Source organism: Lampris incognitus, chromosome 1, assembly GCF_029633865.1.
Source record: "Lampris incognitus isolate fLamInc1 chromosome 1, fLamInc1.hap2, whole genome shotgun sequence".
NCBI lineage: Eukaryota > Metazoa > Chordata > Actinopteri > Lampriformes > Lampridae > Lampris > Lampris incognitus.
The window spans coordinates 126,269,358-126,284,015 of NC_079211.1; the positions used below are offsets into that span (position 1 = coordinate 126,269,358).

Consider the following 14,658-nt stretch of genomic DNA (forward strand, 5'->3'; position numbering starts at 1 on the left):
AACCCAGAGTTTGTGAGGTGTTTGTGTAGCCCCATGAATTTCTTCCTCTCGGTGTCACTGCGAGATGCGTCCTCGTTTGCTGTTTTGAAGTGGTGTGCTAAAGCAGAGTAGTTATTCCAGACTGCTTTTACAGTAGGGTTTGGGTTAGGGTTGGTTACTAAGCTACTCATTATCCTTGGGAATTTTAACAGACCAAACCTCAACCACGAACTGCCAAAATACAGACAGAATGTTAAATGTCTCCCACCAGTGACAAAAACACCCCTGATCATTACTACACAATATTAAAAGATACCCATCGCTGTGTCCCCCGTGCAGCCCTGGGACTCTCTGATCATTGTCTGATTCATCTTATCCCAACCTACAGGCAGAAACTAAAATCTGCAAATCCTGTGGTTAAAACTGTGAGGAAATGGACCAATGAGTCAAAACTGGAGCGCCAATCCTGCCTCGACTGCACTGACTGGAGTGTTTTTGAGGTTGCATCTACAGACCTGGACGAATTTACAGACACTGTGACATCTTACATCAGCTTTTGTGAGGACATGTGTATGCCGACCAAAGCCTTCTGTACCTCTAACAACAATAAGCCCTGGTTCACAGCTACATTTGGGTAACTTTGTCAGGCCAAAGAGGAAGCCTACAGGAGTGGAGATAGGACCTGGTATAACAAAGCCAGAAGTACACTCACAAAGGAGATCAGAGTGGCAAAAATGCACTACTCTGAAAAGTTGAAAAACAGGTTTTTTTTTTTGCCAAAGACTCATCATCAGTCTGGAGTGGTTTGAAAGACATTACCAACTATAGCAGACCATACTCCCACACTGCAGGAAACCATCAACTAACTGGCTGATGACCTAAATGGGTTTTACTGCAGGTTTGAAAAGCAAACTTTCACACCCCTCATTCTCTCCAGCCACAATACACAACCAACTGCACTCCCTGCCAGCCACTCCCCACCGAACCCCCACCCACACTCAGGATCTGTGTTGAGGACATGCACCAGCCCTTCTAGAGAAAGAAGACCAGGAAGACACCAGGCCCGGATGGCGTGTCACCCTCATGTCTTAAAGTCTGTGCTGACCAGCTGGCACCCATTTTCATACTGACCTTCAACAGATCACTGGAGCTATGTGAAATCCCCTCCTGTTTCAAGAGCTCCACTATCAACCAGTCCCCAAAAAACCCCATATCACAGGTTTAAATGAATGAATTCAATTATATTCAAATTAAATTTGAATATAATGTAGCCATTACCACTCAAGTTAATTTCTGATTATTGGAAGTTTTTAGCATTGTCCATATTTTTCAGCTGATACATGGAGAAACATCTCTAAGAAGCAACAGCGCAGTAAAAGTTGGGACTGCTTCCTTAAGTAACTATTCAACAAATTTGGAATACTTGTGTTTTTAAGCCCTTATGATTTCTGATCAAAAATAATGTACATACTACCTAAATTGAAGTAATGTATGAGAAAATTATCCTAAAAGATGTGAATGCAGAGTCCGAGTGCAATTAAACTCTGTTAATCTCATATTCATTTCCATGTAATGTAATTGCAAAAAGGGAGAAGGGTACAAAAACTACACAGGAGGGACAAAAAGAGAGGGAACAAGAGGGTTGTCTCTTGCCTGAGCCTCTGACATCTCTCTGCGCTACAACTAGTCATGGAAATACATGATCAAGTCCCACCCAGTTAGTAAACATATGGTACCATGGTGTAATGGTTAGCACTCTGGACTTTGAATCCAGCGATCCGAGTTCAAATCTCGGTGGGACCTGTGAATGTTGTGTAAAATGCAACCGTAAACGGGAGTTTTCCAGGGTTGTCCAAAAAAAAAAAAACAGACAACAGTGTGATTAAAGTTGGAGCTTTAGCAATACGTAAACTTTTGGCAAATTTTGAATACATGTGCTTGCAAGTACTGATGACACAATAGTACATGCCATTGAAAATTCTTGGGTGAACATAATATGTAAGCATTTCCGTGGCCAAGACATTGGCTACTGCAATGTTTTGTTATGAGCATGTGATTGCACAATGGTGAACTGGTGTCATGATATTTATCATGATATTATCAATTATCAATGTATCATATGTGTGTGTGTGTGTGTGTGTGTGTATATATATATGTGTGTGTGTGTGTGTGTGTGTGTGTGTGTATGTGTGTGTGTGTATGTATATATCAACACAGATACAGGAAAAAAGTTTAATACATTGCAATACAGGCCTGTTTCGTGTGTCGCGCACTCATCAGCTGCTAATGCATTATCAGCTGACGAGTGCGCGGCTAATGAGTGTGCGGCTGATGAGTGTGTGGCAAGGTGGCGCAGTGGTTAGCGCGGTCGCCTCACAGCAAGAAGGTCCTGGGTTCGAGCCCTGGGGTAGTCCAGCCTTGGTGGGTCATCCCGGGTCTGTGATGGCCTGGTGGCCTGTCCAGGGTGTCTCCCTGCCTGCCGCCCTGCTGGAATAGGATCCAGCATCCCTGAGAGCAGGATAAGCGATTCAGATAATGGATGGATATATATAAATATAAATATATATATATATGATGTCATATATCACATATCATACAATAAAATTACCTATATTATTCGATAAATATATCTCTATCCTGTCTCTATCCTATTCTGTTCTGGATTGCCACCTTGGCATGTTGGAGAAGCTTGCGTGTACCAATGATCCTAAGAGCTATGCCGTACGGAGCTTAGCTCCTGGTAGGGTCACCCATGGCAGACAGGTCAAAGGGGAGGTTCCAGACGAAGTGCGGCCCAACAAAGACCTCAACGGTGGAACTGGCGGAAGATGTCAGGTCACAAAGGCAGTGAAGGTGGATGAAGGCTGCAACTGAGGGCGGTCCCCAATCATCCTTGTTCTCCATGCCATTTAACTTTGGCCCCCCCCCCTGCCAAGGACTATGTGGTGGCTGCAGGTACATCAGCCACTCCGTGTGAAAAGCTGTCACGTGCAGGCGTCCTCCCATTAAGTGGCTCCAGGATCGGCCTCTACACCCACCTGAGGACTCAGAGGGACCCAGAGGAAGGACAGTCATATTCGATCCCGAGAGACTGCCGATGATAATGAGCTCTATACCTATCTCGTTTTCTGTTTATAAGACGTAGCCAAATTGGTTTAATTAACTCAGAATACACTGAATTAAGGCTGTAAAACAGATCACAGGTGTAAGGATAGCTAAACGGTGTGCCCTCAGGCAGAGACTGGAATGTACTTAATGAAAAGGGAAATGAAACATGTGCAAGAGGTTGAACATGTTGTTAGGATAAAGACACAAAATGTAAAAAAGGATGTGAACAGCTCCTTGCAGCAAGTCTCATGATGTAATAAATAGATATCTGTATACCAAATCAGGCAATCAGTTCATGACATCCCCCAGTTTTATGTCAGATTTTTCTATGAAACAAGTCAAATCATCAATCATGGTGACCCATAACAATTCAAGTATCATGAAAACAAACAACGTTGACCACCATGCACAAAATTACCTGTGTTTCACTAACTTTGAGGAAATTTTAAACATAGTATTTTATAAAATTACAACATCCCATATAAAAATGTTGACAAGTCAGGTAAAATTTCACCTAATTGAATCAATGATCTTTGATCTGGAAACAAAAAATAATGTACATGACTACGTAAATAGAAATGATGCATGAGAAAATTATCCTAAAATATGTTAGTTTGGTGTATGAGTGCAGCTGAAACCTATTAATCTCATTCATTTACATGTAACGTATGTACATACAGAAAAGGGAGAAGGGTAAAAAAAAACTTACACAGGGGGGACAAATGGATAAAAAGAGAGGGAACAAGAAGGCTGTGCTGTGCCTGAGCCGCTGATATCTCTCTGAGCGGCAAATAGACATGAGAATGGATGATCAGGTATTACCCAACTATTCAACAGGTGGTGCCATAGTGTAATTGTTAGCCCTCTGAATCGAGCAATCCGAGTTCAAATCTCGGTGGAACCTGCAAGTTTTGAATACATTGCAGCCATAAACACTGTAAGTAATTGCTGGTTACTGGAGGTTTCTAGCATTGTCAATATTGTTCAGCTGGTATACAGAGAAACATCCCTAAGGAGCAACAGCACGGCAAAAGTTATGGTTGCTTCATTAAGTAACTATTCAGCAAATTTGGAATACATACACTACCGTTCAAAAGTTTGGGATCACCCAAACAATTTCGTGTTTTCCATGAAAAGTCACACTTATTCACCACCATATGTTGTGAAATGAATAGAAAATAGAGTCAAGACATTGACAAGGTTAGAAATAATGATTTGTATTTGAAATAAGATATTTTTTACATCAAACTTTGCTTTCGTCAAAGAATCCTCCATTTGCAGCAATTACAGCATTGCAGACCTTTGGCATTCTAGCTGTTAATTTGTTGAGGTAATCTGGAGAAATTGCACCCCACGCTTCCAGAAGCAGCTCCCACAAGTTGGATTGGTTGGATGGGCACTTCTTTGAGCAGATTGAGTTTCTGGAGCATCACATTTGTGGGGTCAATTAAACGCTCAAAATGGCCAGAAAAAGACAACTTTCATCTGAAACTCGACAGTCTATTCTTGTTCTTAGAAATGAAGGCTATTCCATGCGAGAAATTGCTAAGAAATTGAAGATTTCCTACACCGGTGTGTACTACTCCCTTCAGAGGACAGCACAAACAGGCTCTAACAGGTACTATTTAATGAAGATGCCAGTTGGGGACCTGTGAGGCGTCTGTTTCTCAAACTAGAGACTCTAATGTACTTATCTTCTTGCTCAGTTGTGCAACGCGGCCTCCCACTTCTTTTTCTACTCTGGTTAGAGCCTGTTTGTGCTGTCCTCTGAAGGGAGTAGTACACACCGGTGTAGGAAATCTTCAATTTCTTAGCAATTTCTCGCATGGAATAGCCTTCATTTCTAAGAACAAGAATAGACTGTCGAGTTTCAGATGAAAGTTCTCTTTTTCTGGCCATTTTGAGCGTTTAATTGACCCCACAAATGTGATGCTCCAGAAACTCAATCTGCTCAAAGAAGTGCCCATCCAACCAATCCAACTTGTGGGAGCTGCTTCTGGAAGCGTGGGGTGCAATTTCTCCAGATTACCTCAACAAATTAACAGCTAGAATGCCAAAGGTCTGCAATGCTGTAATTGCTGCAAATGGAGGATTCTTTGACGAAAGCAAAGTTTGATGTAAAAAATATCTTATTTCAAATACAAATCATTATTTCTAACCTTGTCAATGTCTTGACTCTATTTTCTATTCATTTCACAACATATGGTGGTGAATAAGTGTGACTTTTCATGGAAAACACAAAATTGTTTGGGTGATCCCAAACTTTTGAACGGTAGTGTATGTTTGCAAGTCCTTATATAATTTCTGATCAAAAATAATGTACATGACTACCTAAATAGAAATGATGTATGAGAAAAAAATGTCCTAAAATATGTTAATTCAGAGCCTGAGTGCAATTAAAATCTGTTAATCTCATATTCATTTACATGTAAAGTATGCAAATGTAAAAAAGGGAGAAGGGTACAAAAACTACACAGAAGGGATAAAAAGAGAGGGAAAAAGAGGGCTGTCCCTTGCCTGAGCCTTTTGACATCTCTCCGCTACAACTACAATGGAAATGCATGATCGAGTCCCACCCAAGAACTCAACACATGGTTCCATGGTGTAATGGTTAGCATTCTGGGCTTTGAATCCAGAGATTCGAGTTCAAATCTCAGTGGAACATGTGAGTATTGTATGCAACCAGAAATGGTTGTGGTTTCTCGTGTTGTCCCCCCCTCCAAAAAAAAAAAACCCTCCAGAGAATATAGTTAAAACTGGGGCTTTTTCAGTAAGTAAACTTTCAGCAAATTTGGAATACATGTGCTTGCAAGCACTGATGATACAATAGTACACGGCATTGAAAATTCTGGGGTGAACATAATATGTAAGCATTTCCATGGCCAAGACATTGGCTACTGCAGTGTTTTGTTATGAGCATATGATTGCACAATGGTGGACTGGTGTCAAGACATTATCAATTATCTATATATATATATATATATATCTGTATATATATATATATACATATCTATCTATCTATCTATCTATCTATCTATCTATCTATCTATCTACATCTCTCTCTCTCTCTCTCTCTCTCTCTCTCTCTCTCTCTCTCTCTCTCTCTCTCTCTCTCTCTCTCTCTCTCTCTATATATATACTGGGTTGGGGCAGATTACTTTGAAATGTAGTCAGTTACTGAATACAAATTACATGGCAATTTTTATAATCAGTAACGTAATCCATTGGGTTACAAAAATAATGTAATCTAATCTGAATACTTTTGGATTACTTTTGGATTACTTCAAAATCAAACATTGAAAATATTGCACCGTATACTTAAAAAAATGGATACAACCACAACATTTTGAGCTCCACAAATTTACTCTTTAAATCTCTAAACATCAAAAACATTTTCAATGCAAATAAAATGCATTTACCATATTCAGCATTTACAGAACAGACAAAAAAAGAATTTCTTGTAACTCTTGTTACAAGACTTGTGCAAGAGGAGCTCTTACTCAAAAATCTTTCTTCCATTTTAAATGTAAATAAAAAGGGATGCATACTCCATTTAGTCCATGGGCCAGAGCCCAAAATTTCCTATTTCGGTACACTCAAGGTGGCAAAACTTACTTATAATTTTTGAAAGGATCCATGTCTGTAGATGATATTTTGGTATGATAACCATTCCTGAGTGGCAGCTGTATCACAGTTATCAGTTCATGAAGTTAACCACCCCCTAAAGTAAATAGCATTTTAGACGCTGGTGCATATCCTGGTTTAGCCTCATGGTCAGGACATTTTTCAATGTTCTATAATATTGTCTTTGGTATCATTTTAAAGGGGACCTTCTTAGCTTTCATTCAAGCCCTGTTGTGGATATTTCTCACAAATATAGAGGTCACTTGAGCTCTTCAACCCGTCAATAACACACATCTTTCTGCAATGTTCGCCTAAACTATATACTTTCTTTTAGCCCTGTGGCATCTAGGAATATCAGGGACACAAAACACAAAAACTGGAATACTCACAGGACTGTAAAGATTCAGAAAATGTATAATATACCCATACTATTTCATTGTGTGAGGTGATTGTGAACCTTAAATTAGAAGGGCATTATTACTAAGAAACTAACTAGACCAAAGCCAGTTAGTCCATGGGTCAGACCAGATATCGATATCACCCAAGGTGGCACAACTTCACTGGTGCCATTTTATTTGGTACACTAACAGAAGTAAAATAATACATGATAACCTTTCCAAATGAGCAGCTATTTCATTTTTCTTTCAGGAAACCTGTTTCTGTGCCTCTCACGATTGTGTATTTACCCAGATTTTTACAAATATAGCATTTCAACACCCCTGGTACTGATTAGCCTAGCTTAAACTCTGGGACAGTTCTTAGTTGGCCAACAACCAAGGATAACCAGTACTGTGTACTTCCATTCATTGTGCTAAGCTAGGCTAACGTGCAGCCAGATAGCTTTCTACTAAACACATATAGAGGAAACTGGTATCTATCTTCTTGTCTCACTCTGGAGAAGATTGTAAGCTAATTTCCCATAATTTTAGCATGTTCTTTTAATGTATATGTTAATATGATTAGTTAAAGTGGCTACGAGGAACTTTCATCTTGTGTTGATTTTAGCGGCCTCATGTGGACAAAATACAGCTGTTGCATAGCAACTAGGTAATGTATCTATTTGTGGCTATGTAAGATAAATAATGGTAATATGACGCTGGTGAAGCAAAGTAAACTTTGTTTTAGTAGTGTTCATACACCTAAGTTACATGTATTTGTTTGTATGTGGCAGGTGAAATCTGACTGAATATGGCCACTGGTGAACAAGCAAGTTTTTACCCAATACCAAAGCCCACGGGTGGAGTGCATTATCCACTGTTCTGATGATACAGATAAGCTGGTTTCACTACAAAGTGTCGACTCATGGAGAACTCTGCTCAGGGCAGCTCAGATACGAAATCATGCACCAGTTTTGAAACTGGCAAAAGACATTCCTGAGGGACAGATTCCAGCAATCTACTACCACAGAAAGTGTCGCAGTATCTTCACTATGAAGCAAATTCTTGATGGCCTCCTTGCAAAAGAAAAGAAAAGTTGTGTCTCTGCTGAAGAGAAACAATCTAAGAGAGTAGCTCGACATGCTCCAAGTACATCTAGGACTTATGATGCAGAGTGCATATTTTGTCAGAAAAACAGCAAATATTCCAAGAGACAGAATACGAGAGAAGTACTGGTGCAGTGTCGAGAACTGCGAGCTGTTGCAAAGATCAGGAGTGCAGCCACAAAGAAAAGGGACAGCAGAATCCTTGCCATTGTGAGTAGAGACCTTGTAGCAGCTGAAGGGCACTACCACAGGTCATGCTATAGACTTTACACCAAAGAAGAGGTTTCCAAAGGAGAGGTTGCCAGCAATGAAGATGATGATGCTGCAGCCCAGTATGAAGCTGCTGTGAATAAGGCATACAATGAGCTGTTCCTCTTCATCAGGATGGAGCTTTTTGGCAATCCTCAAGTGATGACAATGACTGATCTCTCTTCTAGACTGGTAGCTTCAATGAACTCCCAAGGCATTGCCCAAGTCAAGGAATCAACCAAGAAGCACATAAGGCGAAACCTGGAGAGTGAGTTTGCTGGAGCCTTGCAGATATTCCCTGATGAGAAAGGAAAATTCCTCCTCTATCCCGATAACTTGTCCATGAGGGAACTTGCCAAAGAAAATCAGTCTCTCAAAAGGGAGCTGCAGACCCTGAAAAGTGTCAGTGCACAAGATGTTATAGCCAAAGCAGCCATCAAATTGAGAGCAGACATGAAAAGTCAAGATGTTCCTCAAACCTGGCCGCCTGAAGTCAAACCAGAAGCAGAATGTCCTACCATTCCAGAGTCGCTCACTATTTTCCTGTACTCTCTACTCACAGGCTCAAATGATCCTGATCATGCATCCCAGAGAGTGCAGTGCCTTCTGCAGTCATTTGGCCATGACATAGTATATGCAGTGACATGTGGAAATACCAAGCCTTCCAAGCACATTGTTCTGCCATTCAGTGTCAAATCGTTGACAGGAAATGTAGAGTTGATAAACATCCTCAACCGACTTGGTCACAGTGTGTCCTATTCACAGATGGAAGAGATCAACACTGCCCTGTGTCTCCAGAAACTCTCATCATCAGGGAGTGGCATTGCCCTTCCAGCTAACATCCATCCTGGCATATTCACAACTTTAGCCTGGGACAATATCGACCGTCTTGAAGAAACTGTCAGTGGTGAGGGAACATCTCACAGAGTCAATGGGATTGCTGTGCAAGCAAAGCCAGTCAACCCACTTCCTGTCCAACCCATGCCCACTGTTCCCACAACAAAGAAGAGAAGCATTGATGGACCCCCACCAATGTTACCAACTTACAATGCTGGACAACGGGTAGGGCCACCACAAAGCAAAAAGTCAGATGCCGATACTGCAGCCAATACTAAGCTTGCCAGAGAGAAAAACCTTCTTTGGGTCCTAGCACGCATGTCCCAACAAGAAGAACAGTCAGTCAGCAGCTGGACAGGCTTCAACATCCTGACTCGAGGAGAGATGACGGTCATCCCCGACAATATAGGCTATCTGCCTACCATCAATGCTCCAGCGACACAAATGTCTACTGTCAACGAGGTGCTTAACCAGTCACTGAGCATCATGCAGTGCTTAGGCCTGAGGAAGATTGTCTGTGTCTTTGACCAAGCCCTGTATGCTAAGGCTGTCGAGATCACATGGAAACACCATGACAAGTTCCATGATATCATCGTTAGGCTTGGGGTATTCCACACCATCTGCACACTGCTGGCAATAATAGGAAAGCGTTTCCAAGATGCTGGACTCAAAGACCTCTGCATTGAGTCTGGCATGATTGCAGAAGGCTCAATTGCTGGTGTTATGGATGGCCGCAAGTACAACAGGGCAGTGCGACTACACAAGCTCCTGTATGAGGCTCTCATGCGACTGACCTTGAATGGTTTCCTGTCCTGGTTGGAAGAAACTCACAGGAATGACATGGTTCACCTGAATGAGACACTGAAGACCATTGACAGCCTTGGGAAAGAAGTCTCACAACATGCTTTGAAGGAGGTCCTCGAGAACAGCTCTTGTACACGCATCATGGATCTATTTGAAGTCTACCGTGAGTTCCTTAGAGGTGGAAACGGCAGCCTCTCGAACTTCTGGATGTCCTATTTGGACATGGTTGAAATCTTGTTGGGGCTCATCCGAGCATCCAGAGAGGGAGACTGGATGCTACACTTGGCTAGCATTCGAGCAATGATCCCATGGTGCTTTGCTTATGACAGGATGAATTATGCACGCTACCTCCCCTACTACTACGCCCAGATGTCTGAGCTGCCCATCACACACCCAGATGTGTACACAGAATTCATGGAAGGAGGCTTCTCAGTCCAACTGGGCTCCACCAATCCCTTTGGCCGAATCCCTGTTGACCAAGCTATAGAAGAAACGGTGAACAAAGACACCCAAACAGCTGGAGGGACAAAGGGATTCAGCTTGAAGCCAGGAGCTGTGACCAAATATTATCTCACAGCTGAGTATAGAAGCATGTACCTCATACAGCTGAGAGACCTGACAGGTCAAGGCAGGTGCAAATGGACTCATCCAGATCTACAGAGTCCAAGGATCAAGAGAGATGAAGCAGATGTCCAGTCTCTCATGGACCTTATGGAGAATAACTGGCTCAATCCTATGTCCCCTGATGAGATTGATTTGGTTAGCCTCTCCACTGGCAACATGGCTCCACCTGATGTGACCATAGATCTCTTGAGAGCTCTTGAGAAAGGAGAAGAGGCCTACCAAGCATTCCAGCAAACAAGGTTAGATGCAGACCCACCACCTGTGAAATTCCACGACAAGATGACCAAGCAAAGTCTGAAAACATTCTCCAATGTCAGCACAAAACAAGCTCATGAGAAGAAAGCACAGGATGTGGTTCTGAAGGCAGATAGAAACCTTTTCAGTCACATGATCCTGGTGGCTGAAAGCAGGAAGGTGAATCTGAAGGATGTCCTTGCCTACCCATTGGGCCCACTACCATGGGCACTGGCAAATGCTGATGGGTCCTTACGAAAAACAAACAAGGCTGCACTTGCCAGAGAGCTTGAAAAGAATGTATCTCCTGCAGAAGACATCCCAATCCCATCTACTTCCATCATTGATGGGATGAGCCTGGTCCAAAAAATGAATGGCAACAACAAAACCTTTGCACAGGTGGCAGAGTCAGCCTTGACCCAGGTCCTCCATGAGGGAGCACAGAGTGGGAGGATTGATGTTGTTTTTGATGTCTATCACCAGACTTCGATAAAAGATGCTGAACGACTGAACCGGGGTGGAGACATCACTCTCCAGTACAAGAATCTTGCAGGGGGACACCACGTCCAGCAGTGGAGAAAATTTCTGTGCAGTTCCTCCAACAAGACCAGTCTCATCAAGTTTCTGGTGGAACAGTGGAAACTCCCATGATACAGAGCTATGCTGCATGGCAAGGTGTTGTACATGACCTGTGAGGAAACCTGCTACAAGTTGACAGAAGATGGGTGTGAGGAAGCAGCAGAACTGCACTCCACACATGAAGAAGCTGACACCCGTCTGCTCCTGCATGCATTGCATGCAGCAAATGCGGGCTCAAAGTCAGTTATCATCACAGCTGAGGACACTGATGTCATGGTGCTTTGTCTTGGCTTCCAGAAGGACATCACCTGTCCCATCTACCAAAAGTGTGGGACTCAGAACCGCACACCGTTTGTCGACATCACCAAACTGGCAAGTTCACTTGGAGACAGCATCTGTGACAGCCTAATTGGCTTACATGCCTTCACAGGCTGCGACACTGTCAGTGCATTCGCTGGTCGAGGGAAGCTGAATGCCCTGAAGATAGTGAGAAAGCACACTTCCTGCCAAGAGACTTTTAGTCAACTGGGACAGACATGGAATGTGAGTGATGAGCTGTTCCAGAAAATTGAGCAGTTCACCTGTCGGATGTATGTTGCTAATAGCAGCACTGCTGAGGTGAACAAACTGCGTTACCAGCTCTTCTGCACCAAAAGGGGAGAGGTTGAGTCCAGCCAGCTGCCACCATGTAGAGACTGTCTCTTTATGCATGTTCAACGAGCCAACTATCAGGCAGCAATATGGGAGTGCTGTCTGCAGGCTAACCCTGTGGTGCCAAGCCCTACTGAGTATGGATGGACAGACGATGAAGGCAAGCTGGCCATTTACTGGATGCGCTCCCCACCTGCACCAGATGTGGTCTTGGAAATGCTAACATGCAAGTGTGTGCATTCATGCAAAATGCCAAGCTGCATGTGCCTGTCAAAAGGAATTCCATGCACAGACATGTGCAGGTTACAGACCTGCAGTAACCAAAAACAGCAGGATGGTCCAGAACTGGACTTTGAACTTGGGGAGTCAGATGATGAGAGAAACGAGCAGTTTGATGAATGACAGTGTGATGATTCTGATGGTATTACTGTGGTAGTAGTCTATTGATGCACAGGATGTTGATTCTGGACTTGGTTACCCAGAGCTTGATAACAATACTGTAACCATATTCACATATACCCATTACCCTACCCATTACCATTACATATACCCACTAATGATATGGGATTACATGTATCATTGACTAAGTATATGTAAATGTCAATGTTGTTTAAAATATTAAAATAGTTCATTACCTCACTATGGTATTCCTTTTTATCATGTATTTTGATTGTGTATTTAAACAAATGTATAGAGACCAGTTTGTGACCTAACTGGCTTTGGTCTAGTTCTCATTTAAGGCTCACAATCACCTCACACAATGAAATAGTATGGGTATATTATACATTTTCTGAATCTTTACAGTCCTGTGAGTATTCCAGTTTTTGTGTTTTGTGTCCCTGATATTCCTAGATGCCACAGGGCTAAAAGAAAGTATATAGTTTAGGCGAACATTGCAGAAAGATGTGTGTTATTGACGGGTTGAAGAGCTCAAGTGACCTCTATATTTGTGAGAAATATCCACAACAGGGCTTGAATGAAAGCTAAGAAGGTCCCCTTTAAAATGATACCAAAGACAATATTATAGAACATTGAAAAATGTCCTGACCATGAGGCTAAACCAGGATATGCACCAGCGTCTAAAATGCAATTTAGTTTAGCGGGTGGTTAACTTCATGAGCTGATAACTGTGATACAGCTGCCACTCAGGAATGGTTATCATACCAAAATATCATCTACAGACATGGATCCTTTCAAAAATTATAAGTAAGTTTTGCCACCTTGAGTGTACCGAAATATCGTCTGGCCCATGGACTAATTATCATTATCTATAAATGAATGAAACTGAAGACAAGGGAATTAACTTTGGTTTGGGAAATATTATTCACAAATTGTTCAATCCTTGCTTGTTTCGCTTCTGGCTCTCCATGAGTTGATCTGCTAGGTCCCGAAGTCTCTGTGTCAGCCCTCTGTGTGCTTGTTGAGATATGACACCAGTGTATTTGCATGACTATGTGTTACTGTGTACTATTATTTTGTGTACGACTTTGTCCACACGTGGGCGGTGTTGCGCTTGCATGCGCGGATTGATTACGTCACTGAGACGCCGTTCATTTTCTTCTTCTCCCAAAACGACCGAATAAACGGAGCCTGCATTTTTCCCTCCAGCAGAAGTTCGGTAGTCAGTACGATTCTTTATAACGGTTTAATAATCCACTTCATCTGCGCAGAGATAGACATAAAGTATTAGTCTAGTCTTCTAACAGGTTATGGGCCCAGATAACGTTGGATTATTTAGTAGCTTGATAAAAGAAGTACACAAAGTGTGATAACCTCGGATGGCGGGATGCGCGCAGGTTAGCACGGAGTAGCAAGTTAGCAAGTGTGAAGCTAGTTAGCATCGAGAGAGGCTATCGGGAAGCTAACGGAACGCTAAGCTAAGCTAACGCTACCTAGGGAGATGGAGCGAAAGAAGAGCAGGTGGCCCACATTCAACGGACAGGCCGATGAGTATGAACTGTGGGAAGAGCGAATGCTCTTTTGCATGCATGGTGTGGGGCTGAAAACCACCATTCTTACCGAGCCCGTGGGACCTTTGACAGTGGAAGAGCAGGCCCTAGATGAGGAGCGGAACGCGGACGCCTACTGTGCATTGGCGCCTTTATTGGACAACACAAGCTTGGGACTGATCTTCAGAGAAACGAAGAACAACGGTAGAGAGAGTCTACGGGTGTTGCGGGAACATTACATTGGTAAGGGCAGACCCCGGATTGTCACTCTGTATGTAACATTGACTGGGCTAAAGAAAGCTGATAATGAGACGATAACCGAATACATTATCCGAGCTGAACAAATCATTACGGCTCTCAAAGGGGCGGGAGAAGCACCGAGTGAGGGACTAATGATGGCCATGGTGATGAGGGGGTTACCCGAGAGATATAAGCCATTCACTCTAATGGTGACACATGGCGACAGTGAGTTGACATTGGGAGAATTTAAGGCCAAATTGAGAAACTTTGAGGCGGCTGAAGATGTAGCTAATGCTA

The 14,658-nt window shown here is 42.6% G+C and overlaps 1 non-coding gene across 1 annotated transcript; it reads left to right on the forward strand.

Annotated features, from left to right (window-relative positions):
- The first annotated feature begins 1,710 nt into the window (after positions 1 to 1,710).
- Positions 1,711 to 1,782, forward strand: trnaq-uug (transfer RNA glutamine (anticodon UUG)). Its single transcript has one exon. It is a non-coding gene; the product is annotated as a tRNA-Gln (tRNA).
- The last annotated feature ends 12,876 nt before the right edge of the window (positions 1,783 to 14,658 follow it).